The following is a 23,613-nucleotide window of genomic DNA, read 5'->3' on the forward strand; positions in this document are numbered from 1 at the left end:
GATGGTCAGTGTAGGGCATCTGTTTGAAGCCAATAATCCACTTTGCGAGGTAAATTAGCACTAAACCTATCTGCCAGGATGTTGGCAATATCAGCTGGTTCTGTAATTTTCGTGCCGTTGTGTTGTAACTCAGAGCAGATCTGGGTGTTGCCATTGAGATTCTTGACATAGCTATAGAATGCTTTGTGGTTGTCCTTAGAATCAGTGGCAATTTTGTTTTCGTGGCTAGCTTTGGAGGCTCTTATAAAGGATCTCAGCTTCTTACTGAGGCTGACCAGGGTGCTCCACCACTCATGGCAGTTTACTCAATTTTGCAACAGTTTCTTCCTTCTGTTCTACAGTTTGTTTATGGCAGGGGACCACCAGATTGGCTTCCTTTTTTTGGAGGATAGCACGATCCATGCACTTGTGTAAGTGCTTATAGAGTGCATTTGTGTAGGATTCAGCAATAATAACTGCATTGTCCATCTCCATGGGTGTCATGAAGTTCTCCACTTCTGTCTTAAGAAGCATGAAGTTGGCATTTGAGAAATTTTTTACCGTGGTTTCCTTAATGAGGGGGTGGGGGCAGGATGTGGATATCTAGGGTGATTAGCTTATGGTCGGATCTGACCAACGAGGAGTTGACTTCAGGTGTGGAACACCGGTCACTCATGTTGGTAATGACTAGGTCTAGGATATTGTTGCCCTTGGTGGGGGTGTGGATAAGTTGATCCAGGGCATTGGGATTTATGAATTCCAGAAAGCGTTAAGCGAAAAATTGGTACATTAGTAGTTTTCCCAGTTAATGGTGGGGTAGTTGAAGAGTACAGTTGTATACCTACCATAAATGTAGATGTTTGAGTGTATTCACTGTTGCAGTCATTACAATTGGGTTAACCTGCTGGCAGGCTACCCGCAGTCGGCCCGAGTTGCAAAGTCTAGGTCCAACGTCGGTTGCTGTCGCCTCCTCCCTGACGTCAGTGCGCCAGGGGTATAAAAGATGCAGCCGATGCCATTTTCTTCAGTTTTTCTTGCCCCAGATGTCAGGTGGCCCTAAAATGGTAGGCTAAATTATGCTAATAAGCATGCATACACAAAAAACAACTTTTCCTTCATCTACAAGCAAATACACCACATAGGTTGTATAGAATAGAGAAGTGCAGATAAGGCCCAGCAAGGAAAAAAGGGGATGGTGGGAGGATAACCTGGACTGCAACAGTGAGTACACTCGAACATCTACATTTATGGTAGGTACACAAAGTACAGTTTTGTACCTACCATAAATGTAGATGTCTGATAGGCATGCATCTGCAGTCCTTACAAATGGGTTGTCCTGTCGTCAGGCAGCCCTTCGGTCGGCCGGATTCCAAAGTCTGGGTCTGGCCTCGGCTGGTGTCGCACTTCACCCGACGTCATAGCTGCAGTTATTCGGGTATAAAGGCATCAGCCAACGCCATTTTCCTCAGTGTTTCTTGCCCCAGATGCCAGGTGCCCTCTAGGAAGGCTAAATTTGGATAAATGCAAATGGTTCCAAATAGTAGAGAGCAAACAAAAATAAGCATGTATGTACATATATACAAACAAATACACCATAATAGATTCCCCCAGCTAGCTACAAGATGGGCAAATACCCTAGGAGTACCACAGAGGGGAAGGAGGGTGGGTAATCCTGACTGCAGATGCATGCCTATCGGACATCTACATTTATGGTAGGTACAAAACTGTACTATGTCCTTCAAGGATGCATCTGCAGTCCTTACAAATGGGTAGAATACCATAGCCAGACTGGGGGAGGAGGAGAAATAAGATTATGGTGTAGTTAAGATCCCTTGCAAGACAGCAGTGGCAAAACCTGCTCGGGATCTGGAGTATAAAGGTAAATTATAACGCTTGGCAAATGTATGCATGGAGCTCCAAGTAGCAGCCTCTAAAATGTCTTTGGTAGCCACTCCTCGTAGAAAAGCTGTGGTAGTGGCTGTAGCCCTTGTAGAGTGAGGCCTGATGTTTTCTGGAGTTTTCTTCCCATGGTAGGCGTAACAAAATCTAATGCAATTTCCTATCCACTTAGAGATTGCCTGTTTTGAAATTGCTTTTCCTTCCATTCCTGTTGCATATGCTACCAGTAGCTGGTCAGTTTTTCTATTGCCCTTGGTCCTGTCCAGGTAGTAACGTAATTGTCTATGTACATCCAAGGTATGCAACAGTCTTTCTCCCTGTTCTGTGGGTTGGGGAAGAATGTAGGTAGGTGGATAGCTTGGTTTAAAGATACCCTGGAGACCACCTTTGGCATAAAAGTAGGATTTGTTCTCATGGACACTCTATCTTGATGGAAGATCAGGAAGGGCTGAACTGCCATTAATGCCTGTAGCTCAGATACTCTTCTTGCTGAAGTGATTGCAAGCAGGAAAGCAGTTTTCCATGATAAGTATTGTAATTCTGCTGTTGCTGCTGGTTCGAAAGGGGAGTGTCAACTTTTCTAGCACAAAGTTCAAGTCCCATGCTGGCAATGGTGGCTTCCTAGGTGGTTTTACATTTTAATTCCTCTCAGAAACTGCCTGAGCAGAGGATGTGAGAAGACTGGAGGATCCAAGTTGTATTCTGCTGAAATAGCTGATGCATGAATCTTAATGGAAGAATAGGACAGGCCGTTGTGGTAGAGCTCTGCCAAGTATTCCAGGATGTTGGCTATGTTTACCAGTGACGATTTTCTCCTTTTGCAGTACTCCAAATGTGATATCTTTTCCATTTTGCTGAATAATTTTTTCTTGTTGAGGGTCTGCGAGCCTCCAAGATAATGTCTTTAACCCTTTGGGATAAACTTGGGTTATTTGGTCTTATGCAATGTTCCAGGCAGTCAGCTGCAGTGTTTTCAGGTTTGGATGCAGGGTGTTGTAGTTGTTCTGTGTTAACAGTAAGGGAACCAGTGGTAGAGGCCATATTTGTTCCCGAGACATGCTCCTCAGTAATGGGTACCAATGTTGCCTTGGCCAGTCTGGAGCTATCAGGATGACCCTTGGACGGTCTTCTTTGATCTTCAATAGCACCTTGTGCATCAAATGAAGTGGTGGGAATGCATATACTGTCAGGTTTTTCCAACTGAAAGATAGGGAGTCCACTTTCCAAGCAAATGGGTGGTACGTCCTTGTGCAGAATTTCTTCAGTTGGTGATTGCGTGGGGATGCAAATAAGTCTATTTCTGGTAGTCCCCATTTTCTTGTAATGGTTTTGAATATGTCCGGATGCAGCATCCATTCGTGGGCATCCGTGGTAGTTCTGCTTAGTATGTCTGCTAGTATGTTTTCTTTTCCTGGCACAAAATTGCTTGTAACTGAATGTTGAGGCTCAGGGCCACATTCCAGAGTTCCATTGCCATCCGGCATAGAGGGTACGAATGTGTGCCTCCCTGTTTGTTGATGTACCACATAACTGTGGTGTTGTCTGTCCTTATCAACAGTTGACCTTGTCGAAGAAATGGTCTGAATGTCTGAATTGCCAGGTTTACTGCCAGCATTTCCTTTTGATTTATGTGTAGGTGCAGCTGGTCTTGAGTCCATAAGCCTTGTATGCACTTGTCCAGCATGTGCGCCCCCCAACCGAGGTCTGAGGCGTCCGTTGTGATGGTCTGGCTTGGTTAAGTGCTGTGGAAGGGCAGTCCTTTGTTTGATTGACAGGCCTGAGCCCACCATTTGAATTCTTGCTTCAGGCATGGGATTATTGGAATTTGGGTTTCTAGGCTGTGCTTGTGCTGAGACCATAAATTCCTTAGGTACCATTGTAACTTTCTCATATGTAGTCTGGCATGTGGAATCAATATTATGCAGGATGCCATGTAACCCAGGGCTTGCAGGACTTTCCTTGCTGTTAGCTGGTTCTGCTTTGTTAATGCCATGAAGTAGAGAGGAAGGTGCTTCTGTTTTTCTGCTGTGAGGTATGCCATTTGATTTGATGTGTCTAGCTCTGCACCCAAGAAAGTTATCCTTTGGGATGGTATCAGCCTTGACTTTTTTATATTGACTGTGTATCCCAGGGCTTGCAGTAGATAAGTGACCCTTTTTAAGTCTTCTGCTAGTTTGTTTTTGTTGTCCGCTTGTAACAGGCAGTCGTCCAGGTAAGGGTAGATTTGAATTCCCTGAAGCCTGCAATGAGCAATTACTGATGCCAGGCATTTCGTGAACACTCTGGGCGCAGTAGATAAGCCAAAGGGCAATGCTGAGAATTGATAATGCTCTGATCCTGCAAGAAATCTGAGGTATCTTCTGCAATTTGGTCGTATGGGGACGTGCAGGTATGCCTCCTTGAGATCTAGAGTTACCAGCCAAGACTCCTTGCCCAACATGGGAAGAAGCTGCTGTAGGGTCAGCATTTTGAATTTTGGGACAATGAGGTATGTGTTTAAAGCGGACAGGTCGAGAATAGGTCTCCATTGGTTTTCTTTTCTTGGTACCAGGAAGAGCCTGGAGTAAAATCCTTGTCCTTGCTCCATAGATGGTACCTTTTCTACAGCTCTCATCCTTAGTAAGTGAGTTACTTGCTTTAGAGCTTCTGCCTTTTGATTTGGAGGTAGGTTTGGCATTCCTCTCTTCCTTGGTAGAGTATGGAAGTGAAACCTGTAACCTTGGTCTATTGTCTGCAAAATCCACTTGTCTCCTGTGATGTAATGCCAGTTTACTGAAAATAAGGCTAGCTTTCCGCCTAAGGGTGCTTCTAGTTGTTCCCTGGTAGGCGGTGCTAGAGCCAAGTCACTGTGATTGTCCTGTAGTCGTGGTGGTGGCTGTATCTGTGGCTGTACCTCGCTGGTTGTTAGCCTGCCACTGACGTCCCCTGTAGGCACCTCTGGATTGACCCCTGCCTCTTGAGCGCCTATTCCTGCCTCTCTGAGCTTTGGAGGTGTCTGGAAAGGACCAATTCTTGGAGGGCCAATTCCTGCTAAACCTTGGAGGTTGGACCTGTAAGAAATCTTTGACTGTCTGGACAGATTTTGCCTTCTCTTCCATCTTCTTCAGCACCTGTTGTGCGGGAGAGCCAAACAAATTGATCTTGTCCATGGGAGCATCCAGTAGTTTTGATTTAACATGATCTGGTAAGGCCTGCTCTTTTAACCATGCATGCCTTCTGATCACTGTGCCAGTCATGGCTGATCTAAAGGAAGCCTCCAGTGCATCATAGCTGCATTTTAAGGAATGGTTACTGACCTGCTGAATGTTATGTACCATTTCTTGAACAGATTTTTTGTCTAATGGTTCATCCGAGGACAGCTTTTTGGTTAACTGGTCTAACATAAATTCTTGATACTGGATCATGTGGAATTGACAGTTCAAGGCCCTAGCTGAAAGAGTAGCAGAAGTGTAAACTTTTTTACCCCATCTCTCTAAGGCCCTAGATTCCCTTTCAGAGGGGAGGGGATTTTTGGTAGAGGTAGCTGCTACAGCCTTGGGTCCCTGGGAGATAGTTTCAGGATCTGCAAAAGGGGCCTTATACAAATGATAATGTGTGTCCGGAACCCTGTAGTACCTATCGGGCTTAGCAGGGGCCGGAGGAAGAGAATCAGGAGCAGTACAAGCATCATTAAAAGCATCATCCACAACAGTAAGTACTGGAGGAATGGCTAAAGGCCTATGCTGTGGCAAATGCAAAAAGGTTCTAAGCCTTTTCCTAGAGTCTGAAAAATCCTGGCCCTGCCATTGAAATTGTTCCCTCATAGCATGCATGGTTTCCCCAAAAGAAAATTCCTCAGGCGGAGAGGCAGAAGGAATGGACTCTTCTGCATCAGAGTCCTCATAAGGAGAAAAAGGGGCCTCTGGAGGGTCTGAATTATCTGATTCATCAGAGCAGCCATCTGAAGAAACTGGCTCAGGGGGCTCTACTCTAGTCCTCTTCTCTGGAGGTGGGTGAGAGGCCCTGTCTGGATGTGTTTGGGATCCCCGGATCAAGGAAATGAGATCCTCTGCTAGACTAAGCATTTGTGAACTAGAACTGGGCCTGTGAGAGGGGGTCTTAGCAGGCACAGTTTTGGTAGTCTTTGCTGCTTTAGCCCTGGCAAAGGCCTTAATCGACATGGATGCAGGAGGCCTAGCAGCTCCACGTGCAGGGGTAGAAATATCCAAAGGGATAGTATCTGATAAATCCTGTGAACCTGCAGGAGCAGGTGGGATTTCAGTAGCAGATTCAGCCAAGCTGGATGAGGCCTCGGTAAGTGGCAAGCTTTCGGCCGAAGGAAGAACCGTGGACTCGGTTTCAGCCGAAACCGAGACACTCGCGGTTGGCTTAACCGTGGTTTCGGTCGTAACCGCGGACCGCGAGTGTCGGTCCTTTTCCTTGCGTTTTTTAGAAATTTGCGTAGTCGGAGTATCCGACGGCATAATGTAAGCAAAAGCGGAGCCGAAAAACTCTTCAGCAAATTCAGACCGACGTCTAAGTGTTCGTCGGTTGAAAGAAGCACAGGCTAGACAAGCTGCTAAGTCGTGGTCTGGGCCGAAGCAAGGTAAGCAGTAAGAGTGGAAATCTTTATGAGGTATTTGTTTCCCACAATTTAAACAGTTATTCACTTTTTCTGACATCGGCTGAGGCAAGAAAGAGTCCCCAACGGGGTACTTAGCTTTTTAGAAGTCTTCGGTAGTAGTAGAAGTATTCGGTAGTAGTAATCTCTGGTTCTGACCGACCGGCACTTGAACAGCTTTTGCTTCGGGCGCCACGCGGCAAGAAAGACTGAGGAAAATGGCGTCGGCTGATGCCTTTATACCCGAATAACTGCAGCTATGACGTCGGGTGAAGTGCGACACCAGCCGAGGCCAGACCCAGACTTTGGAATCCGGCCGATCGAAGGGCTGCCTGACGACAGGACAACCCATTTGTAAGGACTGCAGATGCATCCTTGAAGGACATCTGTACTATGTTCATCGTGTTTCACTGTTGCAGTCATTACAATTGGGTTGAATCCCAAAGCAACGGTTGGGAGGCTGGTGCTAAATAAGATTAGGAGAGGCTGTCAGGCCCTGCAGAACTGCAGTGGCAAAGACTGCCCTGGATTTAGAACAGAGAGGTAAGTGATAGTGCTTTGTAAAAGTATGCACTGAACTCCATGTTGCAATCTCTAAGATGTCTTTGGTCGGTACTCCTCTGAGGAAGGCTGCTGAAGTGGCTGCTGCTCTGGTTGAATGAGGCCTAATGCCCTTAGGCACTGATTTGCCATGCTGTGAATTGCAGAAACGAATGCAGTGACCTATCCACTTTGAAATAGTCTGCTATGAGATAGGCTTTCCTTGTGATCCTGCAGCATATGCCACTAGAAGTTGTTCAGTCTTTCGGAAAGCTTTGGTTCTGTCTAAGTAGAAGCGTAGCTGCCTGTGAATGTCCAAATAATGCAGAAGTCTCTCACCCTTTATTCTGTGGGCTTGTGTAAAATGTAGGCAAATGAAAAAAGGTTCCACAGCCATGAGTGCCTGTAACTCTGAGACTCGTCTAGCGGAGGTTATTGCTAGGAGCAGAGCTGTTTTCCAGGATAAGAATTTTATATCAGCTGCAGAGGCTGGCTCAAACAGAGGCAGTGTGAGTTTTTCAAAGACATAGTTGAGGTCCCATGCAGGTATTGGTGTTCTCCTTGGGGGTCTTATATTTTTGGCCCCTCTGAGGTACTGCCTTAGTAATGGATGAGAAAAAATAGGTGGTTCTGTATTGTAATGAGCTGAAATGGCAGAGGCATGAATTTTAATTGATGAAAAGGAAAGGCCTTTATCCAACATCTCAGTTAAGTATTGCAAAATCTGAGGAATATTTGGAACAATCGTGTCAACACCTTGTGCCTGGTTCCAAGCACAGAATCTCTTCCATTTTTCTGCATAAGATTTTCTGGTGCTAGGCCTCCTGGCCTCCAAAATAACATCCATCACTGCTTTAGAGAGAGGTGTGTCTTTAACGGCTACATTATCCGCCATGCTGCCAGGTTTAAGGTCCTGAGTTGGCTGTGCAGTATCTGGCTGTCTTGTTGGGTCAATAAGTGAGGAATCTGAGGTAATGTCCAAACTGGGCATTGAGACAAGCTCTTTAGGATTGGGTACCAGTGCTGGCGGGGCCAGTCTGGGGCAATCAGTATTATCTTTGACTTCTCTTGTCTGACCTTGAGGAGTACCTTGGGGAGGAGAGGCAAAGGAGGAAAGTCATACACCGTTAGGTTTTTCCAGCTGAAAAATAGAGCATCCACTTTCCATGCTTTCTTGTGATAAGTCCTTGTGCATAATTCTCTGTAGTTGGCAGTTGTGAGGGGTGGCAAATAAGTCTATGTCTGGGCATTCCCAGTTCCTTCTTATCATGCTGAAGACTTGTGGATCCAATTTCCACTCGTGGGGATCCATTAGGTTTCTGCTTAGTTCGTCTGCCAGAGTAGTTATCCTTCCTGGCAGGAAATGTGCTTGCAAATGTACTTGGTAAGTCAATGCTGTGTCCCACAAGTTCATGGCTAGTCTGCAGAGGGGATAGGAATGTGTGCTCCCCTGCTTGTTTATGTACCACATGACTGTAGTATTGTCCGTCTTTATCAGTAGTTGTCCTAGATGAAGTAGATCCTTGAAAGCTGTCAGGGCATTTTGAACAGCTAGCATCTCTTTTTGATTGATATGTAGATGCATTTGACTTGCAGACCATGTGCCCTGAATACATCTTCCTGCCATGTGGGCCCCCCAGGCATAATCTGATGCATCTGTTGTCAATGTCTGCCTGGCTGTGGGTAAGGTGAATGGCTGTCCCGTGTTGGGGTGACAGGCTTTTGCCCACCATTGAAACTCCTGTTGCAGGCAGGGAATGAGGGTAATTATCGTTTCCAGGCTGTGGCTGTTGAGTCCAAACACTTTTTCGATACCATTGAAGTTTCCTCATATGCAGTCTTGCATATGGAATTAGCAGAATGCAGGATGCCATGAAGCCCAAAGCCTGCAGAATTTTTCTTGCAGATAACTGGGTCTTTGTTGCCAACATTTTAAAATAAGTAGTCAGTTGTCTGTGTTTGTCTGGCGTGAGATAAGCCATCTACGCAGTTGCATTTAAGCTTGTAGCCAGGAATATTCTCTCTTGAGAGGGTACGAGTTTTGATTTATTTTCGTTTACTGTGTACCCTAGACCTGTTAGTAATCTTTTTACAAATGCCAGATGCTGTAGTAGAATGTCCTTGTTCTCTGCTTGAATAAGGCAGTTGTCCAAGTAAGGATATATTTGAATTCCTCTTTGCCTGCAAAATGCAATTACTGGTGCCAGGCATTTTGTAAAGACCCTGGGCACAGTAGATAAGCCAAAGGGCAGTGCAGAGAATTAGTAGTGCATTGAGCCAGCTATAAATCTGAGGTATCTTCTGCATGATTGTCTGATTGGGACATGCGAGTATGCCTCTTTTAGGTCTAAAGTCACAAGCCAAGCCTTCTTGCCCAGCATGGGCAGAAGCTGCTGCAGAGTTAACATTTTGAATTTTGGAATATCTAGGAATGTGTTTAGGATAGACAGGTCCAGTATTGGTCTCCAGGCTTTGTCCTTTCTGGCACCAAGAATAGCCTTGAGTAAAATCCTAGTCCCTGCTCTTGCTGTGGTACTTGCTGAATGGCTCTCATGTCCATGAGGGATGAAACTTGTTTTTGTGCCTCTGCTGATTGATTGCTTGGCAGGTCTGGCATACCGTTTGGCCTTGGCAGGGTGTGAAAGTGGAACCTGTAGCCTTGTGATACAATATTTAAGACCCATTTGTCCTGGGTGATCATGTGCCAATTTTGCGAAAAAAGTGCTAGGTTTCCTCCCAAAGGAGCTTCCAGAAGATAAGTGCTTAGTGCTGGCAGGGGAAAGTCATTGAGACTGTTTCCTGTATGGCTGTGATTTTTCCTCTCTGCTTTTGGAGGTAAATATGACACATACAATAATACATGTATGTGTCATATGTGCACCAATATTTGTATTAATCTGTGTATTTACAGTATATTGACAAAGTACTAGGTCACATCAGAGCCTTGGGAGAGGTCATTGTTAAGAAACTGAGAACTGTTGTAAAGCTTGGCAGTGAATACCGTAAGTTCAGGTTATGCTGTAAGAGAATAACTATGTAAAGATAACCAAGTCGTCAGCAGCCAGAATGCATTATAAACTGAATGTTTTACTGTGCACATTAAGAAATTGATAGATTGGCCCAAACTCTGGACTGATGTGTGTGCTGTTTTTTTTTTTATTCCTTGGGAAATGCTATTCAGAAGTGAAGAGACATATAAGGGAACAGTTTTAGTGGCACACTAGGCTGTGGTTTTTTTGAAGTCTATTGTCATGCAAAGCTGGTGAAATAGCTGAATCTACCCAAACTGGAAATGTGAGACTGTAGCCCACTGAAGAAGGGGAGATGGGAGGAGTAACTTGGCCAGGAATTGAAACTTGCAAAACTGTTACTTGTGAAAAGTCTTTTTTATCTCAGAAATTTGTTGACACTTTTGCAAGTTTCTTTCACAGAATGTGTAGTACATCAACAGGAACAACATTTGTGAAACTCAGCACATACCAGTCAATGACACATGAGCTGCAGACTCTCAAACTTGGCATTTTTTTTCAGGTGGTCCATTCTAAGTGAATGGAAGTCTAGTCTGACAACAAATGGTAGGGCTATTTGTTCTCACAGTCTATGCATTGAGACAGATTTAGCTTTCCAAAGGAATCAAAACGTCTGCCCCCATGAGGGCAAACAAGGGTAAAAAAATAAATAAAATTATGAATGAGTACTTATTTTGCTGCAGGCAGCTTTAGGAGGTGCAGTAAATCATGGCAAGATAAAAAATATATGTTTTTTCATTGTTTGCCCGTAGTGGTCCTTTAAAAATGCAAACTGGGACAGAGGAATCCTAAATGAAAAACCTGCCTGGTTGAGTTTTAAGGTGAAAACAGGACAGAAGCTGCCATTAAAAAAGGGATAATTAATAATACTTGACTAAAGCTATATGAAATATTGCATGATAACTATAGGAATCCATCAGAAGAGCTCAGTAAAGATTGCCAAGACAAATTAGATATGCAATTCACAAAGAAACAATGGGGGGACATAGGTATGTCTCCCAAATATGCAACAACATTTATAAGATGTAGGATTTTTTATATCCCAAGAAGATTCCAAAGAAATTTTCTACCGGTAGATAGCAAATGTTGCAGGTGTGATACAGATTAAAGAGGTAACTGGAAATGTATGTTTTGGGAGTGCAATGGAAGTTCCCTACAGAGTTTTTTTTTTTTTTTTGAGCTGGAATACAGGATCTGAATTGCATAAACACAGAAAGGCTTTGTTAAGTGTAATTCAGGTGGCTGCCAAAAAAAGCAATTACTAGAAAATGAAAATCAAAATCTAAACACACTATACTTGAAATAGTTAATACTGTGGCAGAGATAAAAGAATTGGAAGTGGGAGCTTTACAAAAGGGCAGGAGTAAACTACACAAGAAAAAAATGTAAATTGTGGGAACAACACATGCAGAAAAATGTTTTGGAGGAGAAATGAGTTTTACAAGAAAGCAGGAACTGAATAATTTATGTAATATTGCTTAAATTACACATCACATATATTGCAATATATTCTGTACGGTTTGTAAATGTGAATTTTTAATTACAGTTTTATTATTATAAATTTAGGTTTGCCTATGTCACAAGTGATAATATAATAAAGGTGTTTAGAAGATGCCAGGAAAAAATAGAAATGTAGGCATTACAATGCTAAGAGAGAAAAACACTAGATAAAGGCATAAAGTTAATAGTCTGAAATCTTGGGTTGTTGAGGTGGGGGATGGGTGCAAAAGTAAACATATCATAGTATATGTAGAGCTGATATGTTTTCTCTTACTTTTGTACAGGTGAAGGACTGGATTAAGACCCTTGGCTTAATCTAATAACAAATTTTAAGTGGAAACAAATAAATAAGAGAACACGGAATATAATGAAAAGTTTTTCTTTAGGACAAAAATGTTTCAACTTGTCTTTAGAAGCCTGAAACGAAGGGATACATTTTCTTTTGTCTTACATTTCCATGGAGACAAGCTGATTACAGGACAATAAAAGAAAGCCAAAGCACTGGTTTCTCAAATACTAAAAGTTAATGTTTTCTGAAAACATATAATTTGTTTTTCACATCTGGAAAAGTGACAGATTAAAAAAAAGGACAGACACCATTTACAGTAAGTAGATGCATGGACAGTAACATGCTTCTTAGCATAGATAATCTCAACTATAGGTTAATTAAGGCTTGTGTCTGCAGGAGTCTAACATGAAACTGCATTCACTGCAAGCATTCTTAACCCTGGAAGAAGCTGACGATTTGTGCAGTCACAAAAACCTGGTTCATAGTTGCGGAGAGCACCCCAGCCATACCACGTTGCTCATACTGTCATTCATTCAGACCCGAAACCATGGGCAGCAAAACAAAAGGAGGTGAAGTTGAAATATATATAAAAGACATACAAACCTCTAGGCTGGTCAAACAGTATGATGCATAGGAAATACTCCAGGTGCAGTTAACAATTGACAAAGACCCCTATTCAAATCATAGCTAGCTACAGGCTTCCACTCAAGATGCCCACTCAACCTATTTGGAACTCTTCGAATCTATCAAGATTCAACCCTTTACCTTGATCCTGGGCGACTAACTATCCAACCACAGATTGGAAGAAATACTCGTGCCAAAACACAAATGCCCAGAGATTCCTTGATTTCGTCAACGCAAATGCCTTGGACCAGTTGACTGATACCCCCACAAGAGGGGAACATATGTTGGACTTGGTATTAACCAACACGAGTAATCACTGCAGCTCCCCTACAGTGTCATCATCCCTGGTAAGATCTGACCACAAAGCAGTCACTTTCGAAGTCACTATCTCCCCCCTCCCCCCAGCTAGAGTCAAAAATAAACTTCTCCGAAGCTGATTACAACCTTCTGATGGAAGGTATAAAACAGCTTCACAGCCCCCTCCCCCTCCCCCTCCACAGGAACTGGCACATATGTCCAAACCTACTCCAAGTACTACATGAGCATTTATATAGCTGCATGGAATCAGGAATACCAGACAGGACAAAATCCTCCTCCTCAAGGAAGAGTAAACCTGTCTGGTGGACATCTACAATACATAAACTCTATAACAAAAGGAAAAAAATTGCTGTGCAGGATCAAGAAGGAACAGGTGTCTAGTTGGATTGTATTTATTTAAACTGTATTTGCTTTAATACTGATACACTCTCTAGTGTGCTAGCTTGCACTGCACTTGAATTGTTTTTAGTGCTGTTTTAGCTGCTTTTCTGTTAAAAAAAATTCTAAGCTTGTTTCCTGCTGTTCCTATAACTACTCTAGTCCAGATACAAATTTGCTGTAGTCAGGACTGTTTGTAAGCGAGCTTCTGAGCCCCCCCCCCCAAGCCTTTCTGTGCTGGAGGGAAGCCTTCTAGCTTATGAGTGGGAGTAGTAATCATTAAGTAGTCTAGCTACCACAAGAGGAGTGGTTCCTGGCCCAGAAATTGTAGTTTATTGGCTGTTTGGGCAGTTTTTTCAATCTCTTTCAACTTTCTGGTTTAAAGTCTGTGTTTGCGCTTTTCCTGCCTTTCCTGTAACTAGTCCAGTCCAGATAGAGATTTGCTGTATCCAGGACTGTATGTAAGCTTCTGAGTCCCCCAAGCCTTTACGCTGGAAGGAAGCCTTCTAGCTTATCAGTGGGAGTGGTAAGCACTAGGTAGCCTATCTACCACAAGAGGAGTGGTTTCTGACCCATAAATTATAATTTATTGGCCGTTTTCCCATCTCTTTCAATTTTCTGGTTTAAAAGCCAGCATTTGCACACATTTCCTGCCTTTCCTGCAACTGTTAGTCTAGTCCACATACAGATTTGCTGTATCCAGGACTGTTTGTAAGATTCTGAGCAGTGACAAAATCTGCTCTTCAATTTTTTTCCCTTAGATCTGCTAGTTCTCTCCTCTCCTGCACTTTTACTAGCTTATTAGTCTAACACTTTACCAGACATCTTGTAGCAATTATTGTAACACACAAAAGAGCTGCCAGCACTAAACGTTCTACAAGGAAATAGCTCCAGTACTTATTATTAATGCCCATCCCTCCAGCCATGTCTAAAGGTCAGTTCCCTGTGCTTTTTCCTACTAACCTGGTGAACTTGGGCATCCTGAGGCAATATAGCAACTGCCTCATGTACACTGACAACTCTCTCCTCTTACCTCCCAACACTCTAACTTGCAAGAGATGTACTTGTATATCCAAACTGGAAGCCACGCACACTCCAGCCAAGACCGGAATAGCTGCTCAAGAGGAGAAGGTCAACACTTGCACCACACCACATGGAACACACAACCCTCCAGAACACACATCAGCACTACATCAGCACTGCCTTCACATAAAAACACAAACTACACACCCACCTTCGCGGAGGCTCTCAATAAAAATCTACCCAAACAGCAGAAACCTCCCAAGGCAGAAACGCACTCGACCACCTGCCACTCAACCAAAGCCCCTAAGGCAAAACAGCATGCCCAATACACTACTCATAGGTGAATCGATAGTGTGGCACACTGACATCCCACTCACTTGGTTAAATAAGGAGAAAGTAACAGTCAGCTGCCTGTCAGGCGCCAGGACCCATCACATAACACATGCACTCAGGTCCCTCAACAGCAGGTACAAATATGACTGTCATTGTACATGCGAGTGTGAATGACCCTGGACTACATGAAAAGAAACATGGAGGAGCTCTTGGATTATACAGCCCAGGCAGGTATGACCATAGCCCTGAGAAGCATCCTACCATTACCCAGAATGATAGCACAGTACAAGCAGAAAATGATCGATTTCAACGATTGACTATGTTTCTGGTGTCATTCTAAGGGGATCCAGTATCTGAATGCCTGGGATGACATGATTGACAAACCTCGATGCTTTGCCAAAGATGGCCTGCATCTGTCACCCCCTGGGCTTCCGGATACTGTCCAAGGCTCTTGCCACCCCTATAGTGCCTTTTTTTAGGTGGTGTTCCAAAGACTAAATTACCACTTTAACAGCTACAAGTAAATGCAATCTGAGGGCCATGCTGCTCAACGACAGAAGTCTAAATCTCAAAATGCACTCGCTCGAAACACTCAGTGGAGAACATCGACATTTGTGCTGTAACACGAGACCTGGTTCAAGGGAGCAGAAAGCACACCTGCAGTACCAGGCTTTAACTCATTTCACACCTTTCGGCCCCAGAACTTGGACCGAAGCTCCAAAGGTGGTGGTGTTTCCATATTCATAAAGGATGTGCACACCTCCTGACTGATAGCCAAACATAATGCATCTGAGATACTTCAGGTGCAGCTAACATTGGGAAAGAAAGTGATTCAGGTCGTAGCCTGCTATAGGTCCCCAACCATGACCCAAGACTAACACTCCACGTTCCTAAGCACCCTGGAGAATATTGGGGTCCAACCGAACACTCTCATATGGGCGACTTCAACTACCCCTCCATTAACTGGGAAAACTACTCATGTACCAGTACACTTGCCCAACGTTTCCTGGAATTCATTAACTCCAATGCCCTGGACCACCACATTCTTACCCCCACTAGAGGTAGCACCATCCTTGACCTGGTCATTGCTAACATGGGCGTCCGTTGCTGTACACCAATAGTCAACCCCTTCCTGGTTAGATCCGACCATAAACTAATCACCTTGGAAATCCACCCCCCCCCCCTCCGCAAAGGTAACCACCATGAAAAACTTCTCCAAAGCTAACTTTGGGCTCCTAAAAACAGAGGTGGCTAACTTCACGGCACCCATGCAAATGGAGAATAGTTGCATGACTGCCGAATCATACACCAATGCATTGTATGAACACATACACAGATGCATGGATCTCGCCATACCCAATAGAACCAAGACGTTCTCCTCCAAAAAAAGGAAGCCAATCTGGTGGTCCCCTGTCATAAACAAACTCTACAACAGAAGTAGGGAACTGATATGGAATAAGGTGAAGTCCCAAGCCTGGAAAAACTCCCTTATCGGCCTCAACAAAAAGTTGAGATCCCTCATCAAATCCTCTAACGCTAGCTATGAAAACAGAATTGCAGCAGATAGTAAAGAAAACCACAAGGCCTTCTACAGTTATGTAAAGAATCTCTATGGCAACACCCAGATTTGCTCTGAGCTACTGCACAATGGTACCTCCTATACAGAGCCAACATATATTGCCAATATACTGGCTGACAGATTCAGTGCCAACTTTACCGCCCCCCCCAAAGGACTAATCACAATACCAGTAGATTGCCAGGCACCCAGTATTACTGCTGCACTGGTTAAAACAGCACTGTCCAAGGCCAAGAATACAGCTTCTATGGGACCTGACAATATCCCTGGCTGTGTTCTACATGAACTACACAGTGAACTGGCACCTCACCTGTGTGCCTGGTTCAATCACACCCTCACCTCAGGCTTTGTCCCTACCGAATAGCACGCTGCTACAGTCATCCCTCTCCACACAGGAGGAGCAATTACAGACCCTGGAAACTATCGCCCCATTAGCCTGACGAGTCTGATATGCAAAGCTATGGAACTCATCATCATGGACCTAACATAAACAAGGCTATAGGGAATCTCCAAACTCTGAATCCCACACAGTTTGGTTTTGTGAAGGGTAGATCATGCCTGCTCAACTTGGTCGGCTTCTTTGAGTCAGTCACCAGAGCTGTGGATGAAGGCAAGGCAATTCATACAGCCTACCTTGATCTGGCCATGACCTCTGACACCATTCCCCACTAAGGCATCATAGAAAAACTCACTAAGCTAGGCATCAACCTCTATATCACTAAGTGGGTTGCAAACTGGCTCAGAGATAGAACCCACAATGTGAAAGTAGCTGACTACAAGTCAGACTGCTGACCAGTCACGAGTGGAGTCCTACAGGGTTCAGTCCTAGGTCCTCTCCTGTTTGGTATCTACTTCTCTGAAGTCCAGGCCAATACGAAGGGACTCTGGTCGATAAAGTCCATAGACGATTACAAGTTGGGAGGCATTATTAACTCTCCAAGTGATGTTGACATCCTACAGAAAGGCCTCACTGAGACCAACGACTAGTGTCAGAACCATGGCCTTAAGCTCAATGTCAAAAAATGTGTAGTCATCCTTTTGGGGAAAAATCCAGTTCCCATGAATTACCATATCGATGTCCACTAAACACAGAAGGCGTTATAAGAGATCTGAGAACACAGGTTGATAGCAACCTCTCTTCTGACCACCACATTGCCACTGTGGTCAGGAAGTCCTTCTATGTGGCACATCTCATTACTAAGGGTTTTGCATCCAGGAAGAAAGAGGTTATTGTCTCCCTCTACTCTTCCCTCATTAGGCCAATCAAAGAGTACAGTGCCCAATTTGGCATGTACCTCACTGCAACAAATGGAGAGGCCGCAAAAGTACTTCACAAAGAGGATCCTAGGCCCTAAACACTTGTCCCAGATGGACAGACTCAAAAAACCTTCTCTGTTTCATATCACCTACTAAGAGGTGATCTCTGCTTGACTTACAAAGCCATGTCTGACCCAGCTCTGTTAGAAATGCTACATCTAAAGAAATCCCAATCCCTCCGCACCACACACTCCAGAGACCTCAACCTCATTACCACAACCAACAGAACATGCTGGAGGGACAGGTTTATAACCCAGAGACTGCCCATGTCATGGAACAGACTTCCCATACATGTCACGCAGAGCATCTCACTAGCCCTATTCAAGAGGAATCTTGATGAGTGGATGGGAAATAGAAAATTCCCCCCGAGGATCACTCCAGTGGCTCTACTCGACAGAGACACTGGGAACTAAGGTCGGATGGCACGGTGCCAGGGTAATCCTATGGGCTAGGTTTGTAAAGGCTCCAGGGCCATTAGTCTAGTACACACCTATGAACCTATGGAGGCAATCTCTCCTTAGCCTGAACAAGCAATAAGAGCACTAGTGAAATCCTCCAAAGCAAACAGAGTCCAAACTGGCCACATCTACTAAAGACAATCATAAGGCTTTCTTCACATATGTCTGCAATCTAAAGGGAAGCACCCAGATCTGCTCAGAACTGGTGGAAAAGGACACCCCATACACAAACCCTGTAGATATGGCCAACATGCTGGCAGACAGGTTCAGTGAAAACTTCACTCCTCTGTCCCCCCATCAGTAAAACAGGAAATCCCCAGTTCCTGTCCACCTCTCCTCTTATCTCTAGGGAGCAAGTCATCACTGCCCTCACAACGGCAAAAAATACAGCCTCCATGGGACCAGATAACATCACAGGCTGCATCCTACATGAACTCAGGCAGGAACTTGAGGCACCATTAGGCATCCTATTCAACCAAAGCCTGAGTACTGGCTTCATCCCAGCCGAATGGAGGACAGCTACTGTTATCCCTTTGCACAAAGGTGGAGCATCCACTGATCCAGGAAATTACACACCCATCAGCCTAACTACCTTGATCTGCAAGGCCATGGAGCGGATTATTATGAACCTCATTAACAAGGACATTGGCAAACTCTAGACACTTGATCCCACACAATTTTGGTTTTGTCAAGGGGAGGTCATGCCTGTTAAATTTGGTCGACTTCTTTGAGACGGTCACCAAGACCATAGACGAATGGAAGATGGTGCACATCGCCTACTTTGACCTGGCCAAGGCCTTCAATACTATTCCCCACTCAGGTATAATAGACAAACTCTCTCAACTAGGCATCAATCCATATGTTACCAGATGGGTAAGCAAACTGGCTCACTGATAGAAACAACCTAGTCAAAACAGGGGAAGCCACCTCAAATAGTAGACCTGTAACAAGCGGTGTACCCCAGGGATCGGGTTTGGGGCCTATGCTGTTTGGGATATACTTCTCAGAGGTGCAGGCCAAATCAAGTAGGCTGTGGCTGACCAAATTTGTAGATGACTGCAAGCTGGTTGCCGTCATCAATTCCTCTAGTGATGTGGACATCCTCCAAGAGGGTCTCACCCAAACAAATGACTGGTGCAAGAAACATGGCCTCAAACTGAATGCCAAAAAATGCATCATCATCCCTTTTGGGGAGAATGATGTCCCCACAAATTATCACATTAATAATACGGCATTAAGCATGCAATCAGTTGTGAGGGACTTGGGCACCCAGGTTGACAACAATCTGACTTTTGACCACCATATTGCTTCCACTGTACGGAAAGCTTTCTATATGGCTCACCTCATTAGTAAGGGTACCTCATCCAGGGTCAAGGTGGTCATAACATCCCTGCATTCTTCCCTTATAAGACCCATTATTGAGTGCAATGCCCCTTTCGGCATGTAGCTCACAAAGCACATGCAGCAGCTGAAGAGACCACAGAGGTTCCTCACCCGGAGAATCCAGGGCCTCAAACATCTACCCTACACATATAGGCTTAAAGCCCTCTCCCTCTACTCAGTTTCCTACAGACTCCTCAGAGTTGACCTCTGTCTGGCATACAAAGCAATCTCAGACCCTGCCCTGATGGGACTGCTGTATATCCGCAAGTCAAGCTCCACTCAAGTACCCGCATGTGTGACCTCAACCTGGTCTGTGACATCAATAAGACTTGTTGGCAGGACAGATTTGTGTCCCACAGACTCCCCCTTTTATGGAATAGACTCCCTCTCCACATAGAGTAGAGTACCTCATTAAACCTTTTCAAGTGCAACCTGGATAACTGGATGGGAACAGAAAATACACCCCTGGGATTCCCAATGTGTCTCTGCTCGACAGTGGCATACGGTGCTGACTTGTTGGAACATGGGCTAAATTCTTGGCTAGGCTTGTAAGGGCCTCAGGGCTATGAGCTATCTATCTTGTACAAATGTTCCTATTAGAAGGGTTGCACTTCATTATTTGAAGATGTACATAATTGTGTGTGTTTGTAGAAGTTAAGAAGTTATGGGATGTGTTTGGTCTTTTGTTTTAGAGTTTTCAATAACACAAAAAGTCTTTTTAAAATGTGACCTAGGTTCCACTGTTGATGACAAATAATTGTATAAAACAAGATCAACCTGCCAAACATTAGCAGATGCATGTATCACAAAAGCTGGAAACAGACATTTTAAAAAGCTGTCATGTATAATAGGTGAGAATAATGCCTTCTTATCATAATGACAACACTTTCCATGTTATCTTGGAATGTGAATGTTCTCACACATGTAGATAAAAAGGAAATATTCCATACTAACAAACTCAGAGTACAAATAGCAATGCTACAGAAACACATCTGGAAAGAAATGAGCATGTGAATTTGATAAAGAAAAAATTTCAGGATTGATATTTAACAAAATACCAAGGAAAACAGGTGTACTTGTAAAGCATTTCAATGTTCTGGAACATTCTGAGACAGTTCTGTTTTTTGGGGGGGTATAAAATTAATGAAGCTAAAGGCCGTAGTAGCTGTAAACTATGTACCCCCACAGGAAAATGGTTCAGCAGTACTCACTCATGATAACATAATAAAATGAAATATTTAGGAGCATGGGTTGAAAAAGATGCTTTTACGACAGCTAAGGTTATGTGGGAAGAAAATCAAAAAATAATACAGAACTGTACTTTTCTCAGATTTTGTACGTTGAATTTACCATAACAATAGATGTTCAAATGATCACTGCTGCAGTAGCCAAGGATACAACAACCAGCCAGCTTCCAAAGCTTCAGGGCACCTTCCATGTGCCTAAACTGTCAAGCAAATCAAGTTGAGCTGAATGAAAGACAAGTTTGAGCATAAAGACCTTCAAGAGCTTTCCTGCCAGCAGAGTGAAGGAGGCAGAGTCCTGAAAGGACAATACTAGGAACAAAGAACAAAAAATAAATAAATAAATGTCCACATCCAGGCATAAAAAAAAACACACCAAAAAACAAAGGGATGTAGGGTGGGAGCAGCTACTGTAGCACTGATCATTCAAAGATCTAGTCTTATGGTAAATTCAACTTGCATAACTGTACTATGTTTATCATAATTGATCACTGCTGCAGTAGCTTTAGCTATATGGGTAGATTACTGCAGTTAACAAAATTTGGGAGATGGAAGGAAAACAGTCAAGAAACCCCAGGGAGAATGGTCATAGCAAAGCTTGATCTGTACCTAAAGAAGGAATCAAGCTTACAGTGCTTTGTAAAACAATGTACAGAAGACCAAGCAGCAGCTTCAAGAATATTTCTGGAATACAACTCTTTCCAAAAAGCCACAAATGAAGACAAGGCCCTTATAGCTAGATCTGTTCCAGACCTGGTGAAGCCCATGTTATGGTAAGTATAACAAAATATAATGGTCTTAGACAACCATTTGGAAATGGTCTGTTTTGACACAGGTTCCCCTTCTTACCATCACAAGAAATACCAGATTTGAATATCTAAGAGATTTAGTTCTGTCAAGAAAGTTGTCTTTGTACATTCAAGGTATGGAGTATACTTTCTCCTTCATTTTTAGATTCATTAAAGAAATGGGTAGTTTGGCTTAAAGTAAACTTGGATACCACTTTTGCCATAAAAGAAGTATTTATGTATTAGTTCTCAAAAAAAATGTCCCTATGGAAAATGAGTTGGGGCTGACTCGCCATAAGAACTTGGAACTCAGATATCCTTTTTGCAGAGGTCACAGTAAATCAGTAAACTGTTTCTCATGTTAAACTCATGTCAGCCAGATTAGCTGGTTCAAATAGAGCAAGTGTTCGCTTCCCTAACACAAAATTAAGACCCCAAGGAAGGGCCACCAGCTTACTTGGCTTCTTATGTAAAACCCCTTGCAAAAACATTTTGACATGAGACTACTATGAAATAGGAGGATCATCTTTGGGCAGACATGCTGAAACAGGCAATAAAGTAACCGTGATAGAAGAATAAGAAAGACCATGTATTAAAGTAACTCGCTAGAACAGAACGACCTATACAACCTTTTCTTCTCCTCATCAGTAACCTTAGCTACTAGTCTGTCTTCTTCTATCCTAATATTCCACCAACTGCAACATGTTTTTCTTCACAAAAGGAAATGTAACTTTTTTATTGTTTCTCTTACAAAATATCATGTAATATGTTAAACTTACTAACTTCTCTTTTGCAAAATTGTTAAGTTTTAATTCTTTGTATGTCCTGGAGCTTTTCTCTCCGGGCCTCCAGTGAAAATGGACATGCTGTCCAGTCAGACTTTCCCGGTAAACAAATGTAAAATAAAATAAACAATTAACAATAATTTGATAGTAACTCACACAAATATTGTAAAAACTAGAGGACAACTAGCCCTGAATGGATACTGGTTATGTTGTCGACATCACCTAGAAAACCTTTTTCACTTGCTGATATATGATTTTCTAGTAGCAGACTTTCTTGCCTCCATTAGTACCTACTGCATATCCTCAGTAAACAGGTGCCTAAAAGGATTTAGATTTTTTTATCATCCAGGTGTCAACTGAAAATGACTGATGTCAGAGTGTATCAAATACTCCTGTTCTTGTGTCAGTAGATCCAGTCTGTGAAGAAGCTTGTGGTAACTGCCCATGTCCATTTCCAAAAAAAAAAGAAAGAACCACAGTTGCCTAGGCCAGAATGGAGTCACCACAATGATCTTGGGGGATGACTCCTAAATCTTCAGAACTACCCTAGATGTTAGTGGAAAGAGTTGAAAAGCACACAAGAACATTATTGTCCAAAGAAAAGAAAAGGAATCTGTCTTCGGGTCTTATTGCATACAGCCTGAAACAGAAATATGCCAGTTAATTGTTCAAAGAGGAGACAAAAAGCTTTACTTGAGGAACTCCACACAGATGGATCAAATGCTGGAAGACCTCCTGATCTAGTTTCCATTTTTAGGGTTTGCCCTGGTCCAGCTCATCTTCTCTGGCACACAGTTTTGCTCTCAGAGAATGTAGGATAGCTGCAGAGTGAGACTATGCTGTGAAGCTATACCCCAAGCTAACACGACTGGTCTGCAAAAGTGGTACCGATCTGGTTCCCCGCTGTTTGTTGACATATCATGTGACTGTGGTATTACCTGAAACCACTATGAAGAGGTCCTGGGGGCCAAAGATGTTTAAGAGAACCGAGTGCCTTGATCAGGGCAATCATCTCATAGATATTTAATGTGTTGGCATCTGTCCTTGGTGCCTCACACCCCTGCACTTTTATCCCTCCTGAAACTGATACCCAAGAAAAGTCCAAAGCAACTGTGGTGAATGACTGCTTTGGAGCAGGGAGGGAGAAGGGGAGACCTGGATTTAAGGTTAATTGTGGTCTCCACCAAAAAAATTCCTCTTCTGAAAAACCCCAACATTGGGATTTATTTATTTTATTTTTACAGTTATCTGGGTTAGTCCAACTGGGCTCAGAGAGCTTTTTTAGGCGGAGACCCGAGGAAAGAAGTTCCAAGAAAGTAATTACAAAACAATTCAAGCTGTAAGATACTTAACATTAAAAAAAACAGAGATAAATATACAATATGAATACATACAAGGCAAAAGTACAGTATTTTGAGAATGCAGTAACAATATGTTTGAGAAATTTGATTAGCATTAAGTTATTTACAAGGAATGTAGCTATGCCTAAATAAAAAAAATTCAGAGTAACATCATGGCATAGTACAACAAAGATGCATTTAATAGCGTAG

The 23,613-nt window shown here is 43.3% G+C and overlaps 1 protein-coding gene across 1 annotated transcript in view; it reads right to left on the minus strand.

The window, feature by feature from the left end:
- The window catches only part of PHF8 (PHD finger protein 8), a 3,148,719-nt gene that overhangs the window by 3,008,164 nt on the left and 116,942 nt on the right, over nucleotides 1-23,613 (minus strand). The window lies entirely within an intron of this gene.

The sequence above is a fragment of the Protopterus annectens genome, chromosome 8.part0 (assembly GCF_019279795.1).
Source record: "Protopterus annectens isolate FY-2018-M chromosome 8.part0, PAN1.0, whole genome shotgun sequence".
NCBI lineage: Eukaryota > Metazoa > Chordata > Ceratodontiformes > Protopteridae > Protopterus > Protopterus annectens.